Raw genomic sequence first — 17,619 nt, 5'->3', positions numbered from 1 at the left:
GAGCCACATCAAAATTACACTTCTGAGACCTTTAGAACCCTGTTTTGTGAACATTAAAGCCAATGTTTGAAAACCATTGGTGCCTAAGGGTAGACTACTAAATCTTAAAGGGTGCTAAAATAGAAGTGGCTTAATCTTCAGACATGCTGTGTGCACACAGCACCCACTGATGTCATTATGACTTATGACACACTTCTGAAAATCAGGCCACATTTATTTTTGTGTCTAAATATGGATCTAGGAATATAAGTTTAGGCATCCAGATTGGAAATATTGGCGTAAGACTTTCTAAATCCAAAATGTTTATTCCTTTTCTCCCTCATAACAATTATTAGTGCTTTTTGTAGGCCTTAGGGTAGAAATTGGGGAAGCTTCAATGGCATAATTAAGAGAAATGGCAAAGAAATGTTATAGTAAGGGAGCTGTAGTACCATGGACTGCTGAGTGCTGGCAGGGACCAGGGGAGCAAGAGAGAGCTCCTGGCTGGCTACTGGGACTGAGTACAAGACTTCAGCCCTATGGTAAGGGTGAAGCATTCGTGAAGGTGAGGGGGCCATGGGGAATCATAGAATCATAGAATCATAGAATATAAGGGTTGGAAGGGACCCCAGAAGGTCATCTAGTCCAACCCCCTGCTCAAAGCAGGACCAATTCCCAGTTAAATCATCCCAGCCAGGGCTTTGTCAAGCCTGACCTTAAAAACCTCTAAGGAAGGAGATTCTACCACCTCCCTAGGTAACGCATTCCAGTGTTTCACCACCCTCCTAGTGAAAAAGTTTTTCCTAATATCCAATCTAAACCTCCCCCACTGTAACTTGAGACCATTACTCCTCGTTCTGTCATCTGCTACCATTGAGAACAGTCTAGAGCCATCCTCTTTGGAACCCCCTTTCAGGTAGTTGAAAACAGCTATCAAATCCCCCCTCATTCTTCTCTTCTGCAGGCTAAACAATCCCAGCTCCCTCAGCCTCTCCTCATAACTCATATGTTCCAGACCCCTAATCATTTTTGTTGCCCTTCGCTGGACTCTCTCCAAATTATCCACATCCTTCTTGAAGTGTGGGGCCCAAAACTGGACACAGTACTCCAGATGAGGCCTCACCAATGTCGAATAGAGGGGAACGATCACGTCCCTCGATCTGCTCGCTATGCCCCTACTTATACATCCCAAAATGCCATTGGCCTTCTTGGCAACAAGGGCACACTGCTGACTCATATCCAGCTTCTCGTCCACTGTCACCCCTAGGTCCTTTTCCGCAGAACTGCTGCCTAGCCATTCGGTCCCTAGTCTGTAGCTGTGCATTGGGTTCTTCCGTCCTAAGTGCAGGACCCTGCACTTATCCTTATTGAACCTCATCAGATTTCTTTTGGCCCAATCCTCCAATTTGTCTAGGTCCTTCTGTATCCTATCCCTCCCCTCCAGTGTATCTACCACTCCTCCCAGTTTAGTATCATCCGCAAATTTGCTGAGAGTGCAATCCACACCATCCTCCAGATCATTTATGAAGATATTGAACAAAACCGGCCCCAGGACCGACCCTTGGGGCACTCCACTTGATACCGGCTGCCAACTAGACATGGAGCCATTGATCACTACCCGTTGAGCCCGACAATCTAGCCAGCTTTCTACCCACCTTGTAGTGCATTCATCCAGCCCATACTTCCTCAACTTGCTGACAAGAATACTGTGGGAGACTGTGTCAAAAGCTTTGCTAAAGTCAAGAAACAATACATCCATTGCTTTCCCTTCATCCACAGAACCAGTAATCTCATCATAGAAGGCGATTAGATTAGTCAGGCATGACCTTCCCTTGGTGAATCCATGCTGGCTGTTCCTGATCACTTTCCTCTCATGCAAGTGCTTCAGGATTGATTCTTTGAGGACCTGCTCCATGATTTTTCCAGGGACTGAAGTGAGGCTGACTGGCCTGTAGTTCCCAGGATCCTCCTTCTTCCCTTTTTTAAAGATTGGCACTACATTAGCCTTTTTCCAGTCATCCGGGACTTCCCCGGTTCGCCACGAGTTTTCAAAGATAATGGCCAATGGCTCTGCAATCACAGCCGCCAGTTCCTTCAGCACTCTCGGATGCAACTCGTCCGGCCCCATGGACTTGTGCACGTCCAGCTTTTCTAAAAAGTCCCTAACCACCTCTATCTCCACAGAGGGCTGGCCATCTCTTCCCCATTTTGTGATGCCCAGCGTAGCAGTCTGGGAGCTGACCTTGTTAGTGAAAACAGAGGCAAAAAAAGCATTGAGTACATTAGCTTTTTCCACATCCTCTGTCACTAGTTTGCCTCCCTCATTCAGTAAGGGGCCCACACATTCCTTGGCTTTCTTCTTGTTGCCAACATACCTGAAGAAACCCTTCTTGTTACTCTTGACATCTCTGGCTAGCTGCAGCTCCAGGTGCGATTTGGCCCTCCTGATAACATTCCTACATGCCCTAGCAATATTTTTATACTCTTCCCTGGTCATATGTCCAACCTTCCACTTCTTGTAAGCTTCTTTTTTATGTTTAAGATCCGCTAAGATTTCACCATTAAGCCAAGCTGGTCGCCTGCCATATTTACTATTCTTTCGACTCATCGGGATGGTTTGTCCCTGTAACCTCAACAGGGATTCCTTGAAATACAGCCAGCTCTCCTGGACTCCTTTCCCCTTCAAGTTAGTCCCCCAGGGGATCCTGGCCATCCGTTCCCTGAGGGAGTCGAAGTCTGCTTTCCTGAAGTCCAGGGTCCGTATCGTGCTGCTTACCTTTCTTCCCTGTGTCAGGATCCTGAACTCAACCAACTCATGGTCACTGCCCCCCAGATTCCCATCCACTTTTGCTTCCCCCACTAATTCTACCCGGTTTGTGAGCAGCAGGTCAAGAAAAGCGCCCCCCCTAGTTGGCTCCTCGAGCACTTGCGCCAGGAAATTGTCCCCTACGCTTTCCAAAAACTTCCTGGATTGTCTATGCACCGCTGTATTGCTCTCCCAGCAGATATCAGGAAAATTAAAGTCACCCATGAGAATCAGGGCATGCGATCCAGTAGCTTCCGTGAGCTGCCGGAAGAAAGCCTCATCTACCTCATCCCCCTGGTCCGGTGGTCTATAGCAGACTCCCACCACTACATCACTCTTGTTGCACACACTTCTGAACTTAATCCAGAGTCATTCAGGTTTTTCTACAGTTTCGTACCGGAGCTCTGAGCAGTCATACTGCTCCCTTACATACAGTGCTACTCCCCCACCTTTTCTGCCCTTCCTGTCCTTCCTGAACAGTTTATAACCATCCATGACAGTACTCCAGTCATGTGAGTTATCCCACCAAGTCTCTGTTATTCCAATCACGTCATAGTTCCTTGACATCACCAGGACCTCCAGTTCTCCCTGCTTGTTTCCAAGGCTTTGTGCATTTGTATATAAGCACTTGAGATAACCTGTTGATCGCCCCTCATTCCCAGTATGAGGCAGGAGCCCTCCCCTCACAGACATTCCTGCCTGTGCTTCCTCCCGGTATCCCGCTTTCCCACTTACCTCAGGGCTTTGGTCTCCTTCCCCCGGTGAACCTAGTTTAAAGCCCTCCTCACTAGGTTAGCCAGCCTGCTCGCGAAGATGCTCTTCCCTCTCTTCGTTAAGTGGAGCCCGTCTCTGCCTAGCACTCCTTCTTGGAACACCATCCCATGGTCGAAGAATCCAAAGCCTTCTCTCCGACACCATCTGCGTAGCCATTCGTTGACTTCCACGATTCGACGCTCCCTACCTAGGCCTTTTCCTTCCACGGGGAGGATGGACGAGAACACCACTTGCACCTCCAACTCCTTTATCCTTCTTCCTAGAGCCACATAGTCCGCAGTGATCCGCTCAAGGTCATTCTTGGCAGTATCATTGGTGCCCACGTGGAGAAGCAGGAAGGGGTAGCGATCCGAGGGCTTGATGAGTCTCGGCAGTCTCTCCGTCACATCGCGAATCTTAGCCCCCGGCAAGCAGCAGACTTCTCGGTTTTCCCGGTCAGGGCGGCAGATAGATGACTCAGTCCCCCGGAGGAGCGAGTCCCCGACCACCACCACCCGCCTTCTCCTCTTGGGAGTGGTGGTCGTGGAACTCCCAACCTCAGGACAGCGCATCTCATGCCTTCCAACCAGCGGAGTCTCCTTCTGCTTTCTCGCCCCAGACATATCATCTGGTCCGCTCTCTGCAACGATACCTGTGGAGAGAACATGAAAGCGGTTAGTTACCTGTGTCTGTGTTACTGGAACCCGGACATTCCGCTTACCTCTTCTGGAGGTCACATGTTGCCAAGCTTCTTCACTGGCCTCTTGGCTCCTCTGTGCAACCTGCTCTGTATCTGTAGAGCTTTGTGCCCCTAGAAGCCTATCCTGAGTTTTGTCCAGAAAATCCTCAGTTTCCCGTATGCAACGCAGGGTCGTTATCTGTTGCTCCAGACCTTCAATCTTCTCTTGCAATATGGAGACCAGCTTGCACTTTGTACAGACAAAGTCGCTTCTGTCCTGTGGAAGAAAGACAAACATGGCACATCCAGTGCAGGTCACAACAGCTGAACCCCCCCCTTCCATATCATATCCCTGGGAAGTAGCCCAGGGAATCATAGCAGCATTATGAGAAGTTGAAAGGGGAAACAGCGGCACGTGGCTGCTATTCATAGATTCCTGGGCTGGAACCTGGAGTAATGGGTGGGCATTACTGGGTCCCCTCTTCACCAGCCACAGGTGGAATAGCATACTCCCTTAGGAGGGAGTTAACTCTATTTCCAGAGAGGGGACTGAAGGCCCTGAAGAGGGTCAGCAATTTACTAAACATTGAGCTGTATTGGACTTTAATACACCCCCACAAGGGGAACTGAGATAATTAGTGGCCCAGCTGGGAAGCTAGGGCTGAAAGGGCAAAACCATTGCCTCCAGGGAGTATGGTTCAATACCAGGGCTGGGACTGTTTAAAGACTGCAGACTGAGACTTTTTATCATTGAACTGTTTATCCTGAAAATGGTTTTGTTTTGTTGAAAGCCCACAGTCTGTGTATTGACTTGGCCAGAGGGCCAATTCACTGAGATCACCTGAGAAACCACTGACAGGGATCACCACAGACTGAGAGGTGCAGGCACACACCTGAACAAGGGGACGCTCGAGTGAGGTGAGTGCCACCCCATTACAGATGTCTTACCTGTAATTTAGATCTCATTTTGCCTTTCAAGAGGTATTTTGTGAATTTAGTTGCTTCATTGCCATCACTTTGGGTAATATTTTATCTACTACTGTAAATCAGTACTAAAATTACCTAAAGTTTGGAGGACTACTTTCTTTGACTTTTTAGTTAATTGCCATTCATTCAGCTTTTTGATGCTGCGGTTTGGACAATACATGTCTGGAAGCAGTCTGAGCTTTGTTTGCCTCTACTTACACCCATATATAGAAGCATTGTACTAATTAATTCAGTATTGCTATTTGTTCTAGAAGCTGTACTGGATGGTTTCTTCAAGCAAAGCTTTGATTCAATAGTATTGACTTAATAGAGAATATGATAGAAAATCAAGGCAATATGCTTAGACATTTCCTGTGTCACCTTGCTTTTTGCATTAGGCACACTTTTTGCTTGTAGGGAGAAACTACAGCATTTAATGCAGCAAATTCTTTGTTCTAAGGCAGGTTAGAAATGAAAATATTCTTAATATTAAGCATCTTGGTGAAATATAAGACCAAAAACCAGATGCAAATAAAGTGTAATTGTTCTAATGGGACTCTTTATAACAAGCCTTTGCTGTCCTTGCTGCTGGAACCAGTGTGGCCCATTGGAAAGGGTACCAGACTGTGAGCCACACAAAACCTGGCTTCTCTTACCAGGTTTGCCTTTCTTGCTGTGTGACTTTGGCAGGTGAGATGCTCTACAAAAGGAAAAGAAATTGGGCTTTTGACCTTTTCTGATGCTTTATGGTATACATGTTTTTGTTTCTTTATGATCCTTTAAGTTGTGTATAAAAAATTCCTGCAAGGTGTCTCTTGTTGTTTTTCCATTGGGATTTCAATTCTTACCTAGGCACTTTGACTCTTCATAGAGTACTAGAGAGAGTGATACCATGAGCCAAGGGAATGAAAGTAAAGCTGCTAAGAGAAGGGATTTTGAGAGAGAATGGTTAAAACTCTGATGTTTAACAAACATTTTACTTCAGCGACTAAGATTTCCAATAAGGAAGCCCTTTTATTAAAGGTTCAGCACCCTGACTCCTTCATTTGAAGATTTACATCCCTTTCATCTCCTGGACGCCTTCCAGAAAATCAGTAAAAACTAAACTGGACGCTTCTGATATTTTTAAGGTGTGTTTTGTTTGTTTGTTTGTTTTTTAAAGGATAGAAAAATAACATTCAGTCTTTCATCTAGCATAAAGATGCACAAACCTAGCTTTAAAAAAATCTTTTGTAGGTCAACTTTAACCTCTCTCTAATAGATTTTCCCCATCTCTAAAAAGGAGATGATGCTTTAGAATATATAAGGAAATAGCACTTTGCATCTCTAGATTCTAAGACTCCATTAATATTACAGTGAATATGGTCAATGTACAGCAATATTGATTGCAAAGATACAAAACATATACAAAGAAAAACACTTAAATTCGGTTGCTCAACATGTTGCTAACATTGAAGGAATTTTGATGGTTTTCTTTGCATCCCTCACATTTAAGTAGATTACTAGTGGCAGGGGCTAATAATTTTAAGTTGCTGTTTTCTGAAGAGTAGTAGCAATGAGACTGTTCTGGACAAACCTCCGTAAAACTTTGATCTTGACTTCATCAAAGACTCATTAAAAATCCTTGCCAACTTTTTCAGTTACATAAATATTAACGATGGAACACATTATCTTCTCCAGGCAACAGCAGCCACTAGCACCCTGTTAATTCAACTTCTCTGTTCACCTTTCATAGACAGATGCTATGAATAATTTAGTCATCTGCTAATTAAAGATGAATGTAAGTTCAGCAGGCTGAATGTATAAGCAGAGATCCAGTAGAAGAGACACATTTTCTTCCCTGGTAAATAGCAAGGTTTGATTCTAGATACAGCTGTATATCTAGCAATGGATTCTGTTTTGAATTCTTGTTGTTAAATGATTTGTACTCAACTGGAAGACTACCAGCTAATGGTTGCACACTTTCCCCAATTTTCAAAAATAATGGTAGCTGAAAAACATATGGGCAATATTTATCTTTGTTTTTTGAGAAAATTAAATCCAAGGATTTAGAATAGTTGTGTAACAGGATGCAGTCCTTAGAATGTCTTGAATTGCATTTCTGTTAGTACTGGAAATGAGTTGGTTTAATTTCATAACTTTTTACATCATTTTCTTTCGGAAAAGGTGAACAAATGTCCAAATCATTTGATAGCTTAATGGACACTTAACTGGACACTTGCTGAAATGGTATCTTTATCGTTGTATCATTTTTACCCTTATTCTGCCACTCATTTTCACTCATGCGGTACATTACGCACACTTGTTAAATCTTAAATTGGTAACTCTTTGGGGCACCTCTTATGCTTTTATATAGCATCCAACAGCAATTCTGATTGGGGTGTTTGGGGGCTATTGCAATACAAATGAGGAATAAATCTACTTTAAGTATCTAGTGTCTGTCACCCTGTCTGGAGTGGCTCACAACTGTGAGTGCCTACTTCAGGGTAGATGGTCAGAAAACAGGGCAGACGCACCATGCTGGTAGTGTGTTCTATCATTAGATTTCACCAAGCCAGTAACAAATGTGAACTCCTGGATCACTGTACCAATCTTACCATGGAGTCACAGACAGTCCCCTTAGACTCTCCACTCTATTTAACCACTTATTGAAACTGGACTTTTTGATAATAGGTCTCTTAAATAAAAAAAAAAAAACTTACCACATCAGGTTGCTCCCAGTCCCAAGAGACTAGTCGCTTATCACAGATCAACTGGTACTTTAGATCTTATACCAAGAACCATGCTAGTAGCCAATTATATAGTAAAAACTAACGAAAGGTTTATTAACTAAGGAAAGGAAGTGAGAGTTACTGAGAAGTGAAAGCAGGTAAAATATATACACAGATGAGTCATAGTTTGTAATTCAAAATGATGGCAATGATGTAATAAACTGCCAGTTTCCCAAATGTCTTTTCAGGGTACCATTTTGTCTCTGGGGATCTTTGCTTTGCATCTGGTACACTTCCCTGTAAGAATCCAAACAGAAGGATCTTTCCCTGAATCCATACTTACAGCTTCTTGTCACAGAAAAAAAGCTCACAGGGTGACTACCCATGTGGGCTTTTCCTTTGAAGACCGAGAGTGAGGAATGCATTTTGAGTCTTTGACCTCCAATCATCCCACACAATGACCACTTGTTTGAAATTAGCTCTTTTCTCTTACAGTTCTTCATTGGGGCGGGGGGAAAAGAGGGGAATCAATCTAAGTTAAGCAAGTTCAGCTACGTGAATAACGTAGCTAAAGTCGACGTACTTAGATCTACTCACCGCGGTGTCTTCACTGCAGTGGGTCGACAGCTGACACTCTCCAGTCAACTCTGCCTTTGCCTCTCGCCCCAGTGGAGTACCGGAGTTGACGGGAGAGCGCTCGGCGGTTGATTTATCGCATCTAGACTAGACTCGATAAATCAACCCCCCGCTGAATCGATCACTGCCCATCGATCCTGCGGGTAATGTAGACAAGCCCTTGCATTCTATAAGGCTTCTTTCTCCTTTGATGGGTTATTTAATTACAGGGGTATACACAATGTAAATGTTTGCTTCTGAAGGTAAGTGAAAACAATGCAAGTAACACCCCATTAGTTTTCAGGAAGTTTTAAACACAAAATACACTCTAAGACATTTAGCAATCATTTTGATCTATACTAATACACAAGTGAATTGGCCTGGCTTCAGCATGCACTGGCACCTGATCTGTCAGTGTCATATTCTTGTTATGTCGGCAAATACTCATTTCCTCTGTAGTTCATTTATTACTGATATAACTAAATGTCTGTATCTTCTGATAATTTATTGTTGGAAGTTTTTTTGCAGACTACTGTTTTCAGACTTGTGTGTGAAAAGACTTATTCATGTAACAGTTTGTAAGTATTTCAGTTTCTGGTATATTTTGAATACACTGCATGTTTGACAATAAAATAGGCAACACTTGCATAGGACAAAAAAGTTATACATTTTTCTTGCACATCAATATATTGTAAGTACATGGAACTCTGCAATAAAAGATGCTTTATTTGGTTTTGAGTGAGACTCCAGTTTGTACATATGTAAAAATATCATCAAAATGAGTTAACTAGTGCACACAAGGATAGAATTGTTAAGTCTTGTTTCAGTCTCCTCTTTAGGAATACTGTTACACATTAAAAATGGTTTTAAGTGGTCATCTGGGGACTAGAATGTATTGCTTTCCTTGTAAAGTTGGTCTGTAAAAGCTCAAATAAATTGTAAAATTAGTCTTAAGCACTCTGAAGGAGTTAACTGACAGGGAAATTCCTATTAGAAGGTAGTCCTTTGTGTAGGCTTCACTGCATCATGTTTGAAAAACATAGGAGTAGGACATATGCAAGCAAATGTATGGATCATAGTCCATAAATGTCTAGTATGGACTTTCTTGTATCTTCCTGTGAACCATATGGTACTGGCCACTGTTGAAGAGTGGATTCGTTATTTCACTGGTCTGATCTGATATTGCAGTTCCTGTTTCCATACCAGATGAAGCCCACAGTCAAAGACGTGAGTCATTTTCTATTTGAACCTGGTTCTGTGCAGTAGCTGTAGGACCTGCCCTTTGCCTTTTGACTTAGTTTGGGGATAATGTGACAAAGCAAGTTTATAAATATAAACTCTGCGTTTTGCTGTTTTTGTCCAGCCTGGTTTTCTCTTCTCATGGATGCAGAAATAATTTTCATAACCTTAACTATTAGACCGTTCATTGCAGCAGCACTCTGCCAGTTTAGTTTTTGGTGTTTCAGAGCAGTTTGATGAGGCTTCTCATCTTTAATTTGTTTAATACTCTTGCAAATCTGTTAGAAAAAGATGCTGCCTCACACTTGCCAGTCATGTGATGTCATATAAAAAACATCAGATTAAATGAGCTATCTGGGACTTTTCATTTGCCTTGATTTGACCATGTATAACAATGACACTGTATAACAGTCTTACTATAGCTGTTAGATTTTGGCTTTCTAAAATGACTTTTGCTTGTTCAGCCTTCTCTCATCAGTGCTGCTTGTTTTAGAGGTACTGCCCTCAGCTGGTATAAATTGGAGTATCTCATTTGATTTAGGGGGAACTACCCTTATTTTATCCCAAGTGAGGATAAGTTTCATGGTGTTGAAATTAAGATGTTTAAACCATCTTTGAAGCTGTTTATCAATTCTCACTAATGAACATTTGCAGTCAAACATAAGTATATGCTTTTAGGGTTTTCATTGAAAAATTGACAGGTAGGAACGCTATTGGCTTCAGAAATCTGTTCGATATGTTAAGTATAGCTATAGTTATAGGTCTCAGTGTTCTTTTTTTTTAAATGTTACATTTTCTTTTTACCCGTCATGGGCCTGATCCAAAGTAGTAAAGGTATACTACTGCAAGATTTTACCTATTACTGTTTAAACCAGGATAAAGTTATTAGAACAGCAGTTTCCAAACTTTTTGTCGGCAAGACCCCATTTTAATGAATTATTTCCTGCTGGGACCCCAGACAGCATGGAGGATGCCATTTGAAGAGAAAAAACATGATCTCACACACGCCATATGAGTGAAGTCTCGTGACATGGGGATCCTCTGCAGGGTGACCTTGCATGCATCAAGTGTGAGGTCATGCTGCATGAAAAAATGGTGTCCTCCGCACAGCGTGACCTTCTGTGTATGGTGTGTATATGAGGTCTTGTTGTGCACAGGATAATACATACAAGTTCACACTGCGTGGAGCAGCATGATGTGCTCCACACACAAAGGATCGCTGCAACCCCGTTTGAGGTTGCGACCCACAGTTTGGGAACTGCAGTTCTAATAACTTTATCCTGGATTAGACATGTGATGGGTTGGATCACAGAAAACCCCTTGGGAACTGCCAACTGATGTGCTTAGACTACCTCTGAGTCTGTTTCCCCTGCCAGCTTGGGACTTCAGAACCCTGCCTGGTTTGAGCCAGATAAGCTTGCCTGCTACAAACCCAGACCCAGGTCTGAACAATATCCCACAAAAGCTGTGCAGGCTAAACTGAAAACAGCTAAAGAAGTGTTCCTGTCTCCAACACTCAGATGCCCAGCTCCCAATGGGGTCCAAGCCCCAAATAAATCCGTTTTACCCAGCATAAAGCTTATACAGGGTAAACTCATAAATTGTTTGCTGTCTATAACACTGATAGAGAGATATGCACAGCTGTTTGCCCCCCAGGTATTAATACATACTCTGGATTAATAAAAAAGTGATTTTATTAAATACAAAAAGTAGGATTTAAGTGGTTCCAAGTAATAACAGACAGAACAAAGTGAATTACCAAGCAAAATAAAATAAAACACACAAGTCTAAACCTAATACAGTAAGAAAGTGATTAATGATGAAATCTTACCCTCATAGATGTTCCAGTAGGTTTCTTTTACAGACTAGCCTCCTTCTAGTCTGGGTCCAGCAATCACTGACACCCTGTGGTTACTGTCCTTTGTTCCAGTTTCTTTCAGGTATCCTTTGGGGGTGGAGAGGCTCTCTCTTGAGCCAGCTGAAGACAAAATGGAGGGGTCTCCCAGGGGCTTAAATAGACTTTCTTTTGTGGGTGGAGACCCCTCCCTCCCCCTGTGTAGAATCCCAGCACAAGATGGAGTTTTGGAGTCACATGGACAAGTCACATGTCCATGCATAATTCAGAACTTTACCGGTGGCAGCCATTGTTCATGTACTACCTTGAATGTCCTCAAGTAGACTTCTTATAAGGATTGGAGTCTTCCAAGATCCATTGTCCGTTAAGTGTTTCTTGATTGGACACTTCACTTGCAAATTCCTTTCTAAAGAAGCTGACCAAATGCCTTACTAAGGCTACTTAAAATCAAACAAGTACACAGCCAATATTCATAACTTCTAATACAAAAATGATACAGGCATACAAATAGGATGAATATATTCAGTAGATCAGAACCTTTGCAGAGATATGTTACATGGCATATGTAGCATAAAACCTATTCCAGTTGTGTCATATTTACATTCATAAGCATATTTCCATAAAGCATTATGGGGTGCCGCGTCACAAGACAGTAATAGGTAAAGTATTGCAGTAGTATGCCTTTACATACCTGATTTAGATTACATAGAGGGATGTTTGGACACCTGTGGATTCTTCATCTTGTCTTCCAGTTGGTTTCCCGTGAAACTGACACTGAGACTTGTAATTTGTTTGTAAAGGGGTGAGGGAATAAGTAAACATTTAGCAGGCGATGCTGAACAAATAAAGTGACTATTACCCTGATTGTCTGCATTGGTTGCTGATAAACCAACAGATTAAATTTCTTGCTTGCAGTTAGAGCTGAGCAAATTTTTTGACCAAAACTATTTGCAAAAAAGTGAAGATTGGGTGACACCGAAACACTTCATTAATTTGTGTTGAATTCATTGTTTAGGTTAAAAAAATTCTAAAAAAATCTCCAAAATGTAAACATTTCATCTTAACATTTTAAAACTAAATGTTTTGGTATTTTCAGTTTAGAAAGACTTTCAGTTTCAAAATTTCCTCTAGTTTTTATTAAAAATTTATCAAAAGGGTCAAAATCTAACCATTTTAAATGGCCAAAATCTAACAAAACATTTTGATTTTTTTTAAAAAATAAAACATTTTGTTTGACCTGAGATTGTTCTTTATTTTTCAGAATTACCAGCAAATTAAAAAAAAATCCATTATTCACCAGCTTCACTTGCAATATATATAGTCTTTAACCTAAGCTAGAGAGTTGAGTAGTAACCACGTCCCCCATATATTTCCAGATTAGTTGAGATAGCAAGTTGAGATGTCATTATTCAACATTGAGATTCCATCTAAATCACTCCTGAGATGGGGATTTAATTGCTTTCAGGACAGATTAGAGAAAGTCTACAGTCACCAATACAGGGACTCCAGTAGAGCTTGGTTCAAGTCCTTCTTACTCAGGACATATGAACAACCATTTTTGCTGCCCTTTTGTTAGCAGTTCCTCTCTGTGACTTCCCCTCTAACCCCCCTTTGGCTTTGTTGGCTGCTTGTGTGACTTCCATGGCTATTTTAAATTTATCTGGATTTCTTAGTTTTCTTACAGCATCTGAGTTTAACAATTTAAAAGTCAACAGCTGTGGCAAGATCTTACAGTTGAGTTACTACTTTTTCTAACTGTAGTTAAAAATAGTAACAGTTGGCAAATTCTGAGGTTTTTAAAAGTGACCGATGAGCTTTAAAATGCTAACGTAAATATGCTTTTATTAGTGTTTGGCTGGATCTGTTATAATTGAATTATTCCTTTTAGGAGCAGGAGTAATCTTTACAACTTTTGTTCTCATATTTTGTTTCATGTCAGGCTAGGTGAAATTATGTTTAACTTGGTATTACTGATTTTGGTTGTATCGATTTTTATAGGGCTTTGCATGCAGTCATAACTTTTCACTTTTCCCATTAAGGTTGCTGACAACTTAGTGGAAATGCATTTTGGCTGATTGGTTCTGAGATCATCATGAAAAGTACTCATGAGCTGTATTTTATATGCTGTAGTTGAAATACTGTATGTGTGAATGGAGTTTAAGTGCAAAGAGGGACGTCTTTGTAGAGAGACATCCTTGCCGATCTCTGTGGATTTTACTCTTCTGCAGTCTTCCTTTCTTTTCTCCGTGTTTCCCAAATAAGGAGTAAACAGAGGCTGAACTTCTTCTTTGAGTAATATCCCTGTGGGTGCTCTACTTCTGGTTCTCATGTGCCCCACGCACCTTCAATCGGAGAATTTTGCTAGCAGTATTCATTCAGTCCGGACATGTGCTCTATACATCCTTGTGCCCCGCACTAAAGCTCCTGAGATGGAGCTATAGCAGAGTCCACCTTGAGCATACCTTGTCTATAAAAATTTCTAGAGTAAGTTTAGCTTAGTATACAGCTTAGTATAGTTTTTTAGTTTTACTAGTGTGAGGACTATGCCTTTTTTCCTCTCTCCCCCTTTTGGTAACGATTGCCTTCCTCAGGCGGGCATGTTCAGCTCTCTGGGCTTCAAATGCTGCTTGACTTGCTGGAGGCCAAGAGTGTTTGTTTGCTGTCTGGGAGAGTCACACATCCCACAAAAGTGTAACTTCTGTTTAGCCCTTAAATCCAGGATGAGGAAGAACCGGGAAATCAAGATGGGGCTTCTTATGGTGGAATGCTCCTTCACACTGTTTCCAAGGCAGGTCAGGAGAACCCGTCTGTACCTTAGTCTCCAGGCAGATCCATTGCCTCTTCAACGTCAGCTTATCCCTCCCCTAGAAAAGGAAAGGCTTCAGAGACCTCCAAAGGTCCCAGAGAGAGGAGCTACAACTCACCTTGCTGAGAGTTTGCCCCTGAAAGACCTTGATTCCCCCCAGGTCGATGGTCTTGGAATCGTTGACATCTCTATCCATTATTGTTCAGGCTACAGATTCCTCCAGTACCAGTGGAGTGGGGAAGTCTGTAACTCTTAAATATGGCTACGAGCAAGCTTCCGTACTATCTGAGTATGTCAGGCTGTCATTTCTGAGGGGCAGTTACTAGCTAGTTTTACTGGGCTGGTTGAGGGTTTGTCTTTTTTTTCTTGTTCCAAAGTCCTACTGAACCCCCACAGAAAGAAGCACTGGTTCTGCAGGAAGAGAACCACAAATCTATCGGATTGTTAGTCTCTAAGGTGCCACAAGTCCTCCTTTTCTTTTTACAAATCTATCTGGTTCAAATACACAACCAGCTTTGTCATCAAAAGACTAGTTTTACTGGGCTGGTTGAGGTTTTGAATCTTCCCCACTCTTTAGTCTACCAGCTGCAGTAGTTTGCCCACCTCCCCCCATATGGAAACTGACTCTCCCATTTTCAACAAGCAGGAGAATAAATTACTACAGACAAATGGGTTTTGGAGAGGGTTACATCAGGATACGCCATCCACTTTACATCCCTCCCCCCGAACCTTACCTTCCCCATCCCTCTTCAGGGACACTTCTCATGAGCTCATGAGGGAAGTGAATCCACAAATCCTATATGACCTGTTTTAATGTGGGGATGTCTGGAAGTGGACTTCTTTGCCACTGGACAAACAAAGGATTGTCTGTTCTATTAAACAGTGTAGGTGTAGGCCTCCATGCTCTGCGAAATGCCTCCTTCCTATCTTGAATGAAGGGCCTGTATTAAGCATTTTCCCCAACACCGCTAATTCTAAGGGTGAGGAACAAGGTCAAGCAGGACAAAGCCAAGGTTACCCTACTAGTCCCAGCATGGCTGAGACAGGCATTGTACCCATACCTGTTTCAATTGTTTCCTGGTCCAATGATCAATTTTCCATGCATCCCTGATCTGCTTTGACAAGATGTTGGCTGAGTGTGTCATTCCAGCCTGGAAGTTCTCTACCCACAGGCATGGTTCCTCAATGGTTTGTGGGGATAGAATCTACTTGCTCTGGAGAGGTACGGCAGGTATTCTTAAACTGCAAAAGAATCTACCCATAGTACTTTCCTTCAGAAGTGGAAAAGATTTAGCTTTTGGTGTGAGCATCTGGAACTCAGACCTGAATAGTCTTCATTTTTGCTTATCCTGGTTTATCTGCTGCAGCTGAAGAGAACAGCTTTATCAGGTGGCTCAGTCAAGGTTCATTTGGCTGTGTTAACAACATTCCCTTCTCCAATAGAAGGGTTCTCAGTATTTTCTTACTCTATAATGCAAAGGTTCATTAAAGGATTTGGGAACCTTTTCCCTCAAGTTTGGGAGTGGGTCAGTCTAAATCTCAGAGGTCTCACAAGACACCGATTTTTATCCAAAGGTGATCTGTTCCTTACTGAATCTATGAAGATGGCCTTTTTAATAGCCATCACATCAGCTTGAAGAGTTAGAGAACTCAGGGCCTTGATGGCAGATCCTCCTTTCAGAGTGTTCTTCAAGGACAAGGTTTCCCTAGGTTCACTCCCTAAATTCTTATCTAAAGTGATGTCTGAATTTCAGCTGAACCAGACTATCCATGAGGAGGTTTACCTCCTCTCCTGTGCCTCCCCCCAACCACGTAGCTCAGGACAGGGAGCTTCTTTCCATACCTTAGATGTGAGAAGAGCATTGGTCTTCTATCTAGATGGACCAAACCATTTTGGAGGTCTCCTAGACCAGTGGTTCTCAACCAGGGTACGTGTACCCCTGGGGGTACACACTGGTCTTCCAGGGGGTACATCAACTCATCTAGATATTTGCCTAGTTTTACAAGAGGCTACATAAAAAGCAGTAGAGAAGTCACAAACTAATATTTCATACAGATAATGATTTGTTTATACTGCTCTATATACTATACACTGAAATGTAAGTATTTATATTCCAATTCATTTATAACTATATGGTAAAAAAGAGAAAGTAAGCAATTATTCAGTAATAGTGTGCTGTGACACTTTTATATATTTTGTCTGATTTTGTAAGCTAGTAGTTTTTCGAGTGAGGTGAAACCTGGGGTACGCAAGACAAATCAGACTCTTGAAAGGGGTACAGTAGTCTAGGACACTGGCTCTCAACTTTCCAGACTGTTTCTATTTGCATACAGATTTAAGGGATCCACTATTTCTACCTGAGACTATCAAGGTAGATTCCAGGGTGTATTTTTGCTTGCTATGATGCTGCCAACCTCCTCCTTCCTGCCAGGGGATTGGCCCGTTCTGCAAGGTCACAATCAACATTTGTGGATCCACTTGAGGACATTCCAGTAACAGATTTGCAGAGCTGGTACGTGGTCTTCAGAATGTACTTTCACCAAACATGATGCCTTGGTCCATGCCTCTGACACGTCAGTTGGCAGTGCAGTCCTGTCCTCAATACTGGACTCTATTCCAAAGCTCTTTCCTCCTTCTAAAGATACTGCTTGGAAATCAGTGGAAAATCCATAGGGATGGTACTCACAGAAAAATAAGAGGTTACTCACCCTGTGCAGTAATTGTAGTTCTTTGAAATGTGTCCCCCTGTGGGTGCTGTACTATCCACCCTCCATCCCCTCTACTTCAAAGTTTCCTTGGTGGACTTTGTGCTAGAGAAGGAACTGAGGGCAGTTCACCTGCACAGCTCTGTATAGCCTCACTGTGGGGCACATGTGAATGCATAGGGTGCATGCGCAGGCCAAACAGACACTGCTAGTAAAAAAAGCTATTTATCTAAAATGAGATGTAAGTGCTACATAACTCAAAAGTTTTTATTTGTAAATAACGGATTTAGGCCTGAATCCATATGCTCTGCTTTCCATAGAATTACGAGTTTGTAAGCAGTCCACTTGACTTGTTTTCATTTCTTCCATTTTGTTACAGTTTTGAAATTGCTCAAAAATGTGGTGAATCTTTTTTATTGTGTTCTCAGATTTGTCCTGAATTTAGACTCGCCTGTTTAGTGTCCTATGTCACGTTTTTGTGCAACTGCTTTCAGTAGTAATAAT

General features: G+C 42.2%; 1 protein-coding gene and 1 long non-coding RNA gene across 10 annotated transcripts in view; one reads left to right on the top strand and one right to left on the bottom strand.

Annotated features, from left to right (window-relative positions):
• SGMS1 (sphingomyelin synthase 1) overlaps positions 1-17,619 on the top strand; it is a 208,142-nt gene that overhangs the window by 44,827 nt on the left and 145,696 nt on the right. The window contains exon 2 of one of the 9 annotated variants that reach the window (XM_075130922.1): positions 5,009-5,135. The exons of the other annotated variants lie outside the window; for them this stretch is intronic. The gene's annotated coding sequence lies outside the window, so the exon portion shown is untranslated. The remainder of the gene's footprint in view (positions 1-5,008; positions 5,136-17,619) is intronic. 9 annotated transcript variants of the gene reach the window in all.
• Positions 1-17,619, bottom strand: part of LOC142072808 (uncharacterized) — a 40,857-nt gene that overhangs the window by 13,112 nt on the left and 10,126 nt on the right. The gene's annotated exons all lie outside the window — the stretch shown is intronic.

The sequence above is a fragment of the Caretta caretta genome, chromosome 7 (genome assembly GCF_965140235.1).
Source record: "Caretta caretta isolate rCarCar2 chromosome 7, rCarCar1.hap1, whole genome shotgun sequence".
Lineage (NCBI taxonomy): Eukaryota > Metazoa > Chordata > Testudines > Cheloniidae > Caretta > Caretta caretta.
The sequence above is the reverse complement of the archived record's forward strand: the minus strand, read 5'-3'. Positions and strand labels throughout refer to the sequence as shown.